Genomic DNA, 5,384 nt, shown 5'->3' on the forward strand with positions numbered 1-5,384 from the left:
TGGCGGATTCCCGGTAGTCCTCTGTCGCAGATAATCCTGGCAAGTATCTACGGTGCAATTGAATGGAATTAAAGTTATCATAACATATTTGAATTGAATAAAATTTAGCAAAACAATCTGTCTTATTTCATGCAATGTTTTTCAACTTGATATGTTTGGCTGGAGTGAATATTTGAATGGAATTAAAGTTATCACAACAGATTTGAATGGAATTAAAGTTAGCAGAAGCTGTCTTATTTCATGCAGAGTTTTTCAGAACAAAAAGTTACTAAGAAATTTGGTTGGAGTGAAGGGTTAAATGGAATTAAAGTTACGAGAACAGATTTGTGTTGAATGGTAGTATACTAAATAGATTTTGATAATCAAGGGTGTGCTAGGACTAGTTGAGAAGTGGTTAGCCATTAAACAGTTTGTATTTGGACTAGTTGATATTAAACTTGTTTATATTACTCTTTCTTGAATGCTGTTCTGAGTTTTGTCTTTTCTCACAGGTGCAGAAGCCTATTTAACAATGGCATCTAGAAATAGAAGATTGACAAGTGGTTCCTATGGCAGCGGTAGTTCTAATGTCCTGAGGGAATGTTTTTGCGATTGTGAATGAACCGGTTGTAGAACTAGTGAATGAAATGCTATTACTGAAATTGTTTGATTGTTTTCTTTTTTTTTTTTTTTTTGTAGTTTGTATGTTTTTCATCATAGTCTTTTTTTTAAACTCTAAGATTTACAAAGCATTAATATAGATGGCTGCAATAACTTGCTAATAGCATAAATGGTAGGAAACTATGAATTTAGCATGTTGAACTCATCGATATAAATTTACAAAACATTAATAATTGGTTTCATATCATAGTCTAATGATAACTTGTGCATACTTAACAAGCATTAAGAAGTACTTGGATTTTGTGCATCCTAAGTTCCTAAATAAAATCTTAGACCGCATACTCAAATACACGACTTCACAACTTGAGACAATCACCACTCATACCACTCATTCTACTTGAGAATGGATCGCACTAATGTACTCTTCTGAGTTGACCCAGATGAGCCAAAAGTGTATTTAGGATGTATGGTCACCAGTGCAACTTCCGCTTTTTAAATGTTCATTACAGCTTTATCAAGTCCATCAATCACTTGCTCCTCGTCAATTTTGAACTCAAATGGCTGCTCATCATCCTCACCCTTCTTCACGAAAACAGTCCCATCTTGCACCTTACCAATAAGTTTCACTGCAACAATGAAAATAATGAATTCAACAACCACAACCAATAAGATAGTAAATCGAATAAAAAGAATCATAATGCTGACCAAAAGCTTCACCTTGAACCACAGCTCCATCATTGGGACGTTCATATCCCTCTCCCTCCTTCAGGGTCTTCTTGAGAACCTTCTTATCCTTGGTTTTTGCAGAGAAGCATTCCGAGGCACGGCACCTTCATCACCTGATGCTGGTCTTCCATTCTCTCCCTTCTTCATTGTCATCACAGCCTTGGCCAATGCAGGACAGAAATAACCTGCACAACAAGAAAAAGCCACATATTATTAGTACATGCAAAATAAATCAGAAACCACTTAAGAGTTTTAACTTGAGCACAAACTCGATGACTGACCTTCCACGGTGAACAACCGTCCCATCTTCAAGACAACAATGAACAAAAATGTGCCCAAGCAGGTGAATGAATAACATGGATGACAATACAACAACAATAACAAATAACATGCCATTAAGTCCCATTCTGCCCCTCCTCCCCAAACTATATTCAAACTAAGATGATGTTGTATGGCTCAGGAAACCATAGGACTCCCCTTTTTATTTTGTTCAATATCAATATAGGCCTTTAATTCTAAATTATTTGGGGGCATTCAAGAGGATCAATCTCACATTAATAAAATCCAAAGCTATGGTCTAAACAGAATAAACTGTTCTTTTAATGGTTTTGCTAAAAATGTTTTTCTTTCATGTATGTTGGCCCGCAAAATACAAATGTTACAATGGATAAGCATTCGGTACTAATGACACATTTTCGTGAACTACCAGCCTCATTTTCTTCAATTTCATTTCTTCAGTTGTTATACAATGTTTTCTGGATGAAATTACACCTCCTGCAATTTTGAGGAACTAAATTTTTAGCATAGACTTACTGGTTAATAAAAGAATGAACAATCAAAATCCTTCAATGCTAGAGAAGAAATTTTTTATTTGTACATTCACCTTTTCAAACATCAAATTCTTAATTGAGTTTATATTAGTGCATGTTTGGGCGCCATTATTTTGTTAAAAAAAGATATTTTTTCAATGAAAAAAGATCTTTTTTTATTTTTTAACGTGTTTGTCAAATTTCTAGTAGTAAAAGTAAAAGCACTAGTAAAATAAAAAAAAAATCTTTTTTGAGAAGCTGTAATTTACATCTTTTTTTAAAAGATCTTTTTTCCTTAAAAAAAATATGTTTTCATATAATAAATAAACAAAAAAGTACTTTTATATTGTTATACTCAAACATAATTGTTAGATAAAAAGACCTTTTTACATGAGATATCCAAACATAAAATTACTTTTACTTCTCTATAAGATCTTTTAAAAAAAGATAACTCAAAAAAAGATCTTTTCTTAAAAGCTCACCCAAACAAGTCCTTAATATGTAATACTCTTGAGTGAATTTCAGCAAGGATGAAAAAATTCCCCAAAAAAAAAATAGGAATGCTATCTGGATGCGTTTATACTTCTTGTAATGAGCTGACATTATAAGACCATTCTCAATTCTGACGGTCACCTCTAGTTCTTTATAAGGAAAAATATCTTATTCAACCACAAACTGTGATAATGCAAGAATTGAAAATGACAAGGAAGCTAAAATAATGACCCAACTCAAAGTTTTGAGTAAAGTAAAGATAATGCAGTGGTTAAATCGATGGCCAATTTACTAATGCTAGAGAAAATAGAAAGTTACAAACAAATCATAAAACAAAAATTGAATTTTGTAAATAAAAGTAGTGAATCCCTACTCTGATAATCCGGAAAATGCTCTGTCTTTTCCTTTTGCATCATAATACACCTAAGAACTTACATAACAATTAGTCTAGCTAAGAAATTTACATCATAACAATTCATTAATAACCATGATTGATATTATGTCATTCTCAATATACTAATTGACCATGAAGAAGCTAAATAACAAGAGATTGAAAACTACAAAATACTTTAGAAGAAATGCAAGGTCAGCTAGATGAAGCCCATGTTGCAATTTACTTAATAGAGAAGCAACAAAACCAGCAATTGAGCAAGTACCACAGGAATTAAATAGGATTCTGTTGTGGACAAAACAAAGTTAGAGTTACTAGCAAATAAAATGAGGAGCTAGAAGTAAGTATAAGCTTCTGTTTTAAAATGGTATGTTTTATTGTCAAAGGAAAATAGAGAAAACAACAAAATTACTTTAACTAGAAGTTTCAATACATTTCAAATAAAATTTCCACCCAAGAAATTATGTAATATTTTTAAATAGTATAATTTAAAGAAAGGAGTGTACTTTTAACTTTGTCATTTGTCACTCAAAATTTAAATTATAAAAAGTAGAAGCAAATGTGGGGAATGAAAATTATAAAATGATTATCATGGAATAGAATTGATGATTATTTGCAGAAGAATATAAATTTCTGATCTAAGTAAACGTTAAGATAGCAAATGCTGCTAAGTGCTAACATAATTTTGGATGCAATGTTAAACCAGTAAAAATTCAATAGAAGAAAACATTATGTCAAAAGTCCAAATGTAAATGAGATGAACTACCCAATTACCAACAAATAGCATCATATATATATATATATATATATATATATATATATATATATATATATATATATATGTGTGTGTGTGTGTATGTTTTTCACTTCATAATTAATACTATGACAAGTAATTCATTTAATTTCTGACAACACAGACTGAAATAAAAAAGTTGAAGAAGAAGAGTAGAGAGTTTGAAAAAAAAGTGTTCAGCAATTGAAAATGAAAATCAAGCTAGGATTAAAGTGGCAGAAGAAGCACAAAAGAGAAAAATTATAAATTGATGCAGACACATAAGGTGCATGCCAAGGAAACCAACTTGTGAATATAAAGGCAGTTCAAATTTCCAATCCAACATGAACAATATAAATTCAGTATCTGCCTACTACACTTACATACATGCAAATATGTACCAAGAGCTTCATCAAAACTCCATGTAGTTTTCATAGAAAAAGCGATAAGAATGGAACCTTGATGCGTTTGGAGTAGGAGGCAGAGACAGAGGTAAGCGGAGGGAGAAGAAATGAAGACAGAGTTGGTGGCGAGGAAGAGAAACAGAACGGCAAAGACAGAGATAGATGGAGGGATCAAGTTGTACTAGAAATGTGAACCAATAGAGGAGAAGACATTAGGCTCCATAATTGTATTATTTTTTTATGTGTCCGACCGTTTATTATAATATTGATTTTATTTTATTGATGTGTTTGTGTTTTTTTATAAAAGATGTTCATGTATATTTATTAATGCTAGTAATTTTTTATTTTTGAATTTTTTTGTAACTTTAATTTGGATAATAGTAAAATTTTTTAATACATATAGTTAGAATTGTTGAGATTTGTTTCATATAAATTCAACTATGAAGTATGAGATGAATTATGAATTATAGAATTTTTAGAAATTTAGATAAATATTTTGTGTTAATTTTAATTGTGATATTGTTAATTTTAATTAAAAATATTTGGTATTAGATGTATTTTAGTAAATTTAAAAAATTAGAATTAATAATATTTTTAATTAAATATATTTTTATTAAGAATATTTTAGTGAATTTGTTATTTTAGGTATTTTTGTAAATTCAAAATGTAAAAACATAATATTTTATTAGATTTATATTTAATTTTTTAAGAAAACTAGATTCAATAATAATTTTAGTTAAAAATATTTGATATTAGGCGTATTTTTAAAAATAAAAATATTTTTTGTCCAAAAATAATAATATTAACCTTTTGATTGAAAATATATTTATATGTAAATTTTTTTTATGTGTTTATTAAGTTTAATAATTAATCTTTTAAATTAAATAATTAAGGATAATTTTGATATATTACATAATTAGATAAATATTGTGTGTTAATTTAAATTGTGATCATGTTAATTTTAACTAAAAAAATTGTTATTAAAAATATTTTAGTAAATTTTAAAATATTAGGATTAATAATAATTTTAATTAAACATATTTTATTATCAGGAGTATTATAATAAATTTATTATTAGAGGCATTTTTGTAAATTTTAAAAAAATTAAATGTAAAAAAATAATAATATTCAATTAGTTTTATATTTAATCTTTTTAAAAATAAAAAAATTGATATTAGAGATATTTTTGA

At 28.5% G+C, this 5,384-nt stretch overlaps 1 long non-coding RNA gene across 1 annotated transcript; it reads right to left on the reverse strand.

Annotated features, from left to right (window-relative positions):
* Positions 1 to 842: 842 nt before the first annotated feature.
* LOC130951908 (uncharacterized) lies at positions 843 to 4,345 on the reverse strand. The gene is made up of 4 exons (XR_009074145.1): positions 4,174 to 4,345; positions 1,608 to 2,100; positions 1,318 to 1,511; positions 843 to 1,226 (listed from the first exon to the last, which is right to left on the reverse strand). It is a non-coding gene; the product is annotated as an uncharacterized LOC130951908 (long non-coding RNA).
* Positions 4,346 to 5,384: the final 1,039 nt, after the last annotated feature.

This window comes from Arachis stenosperma, chromosome 9 (genome assembly GCF_014773155.1).
Source record: "Arachis stenosperma cultivar V10309 chromosome 9, arast.V10309.gnm1.PFL2, whole genome shotgun sequence".
In the NCBI taxonomy this organism is placed as follows: domain Eukaryota; kingdom Viridiplantae; phylum Streptophyta; class Magnoliopsida; order Fabales; family Fabaceae; genus Arachis; species Arachis stenosperma.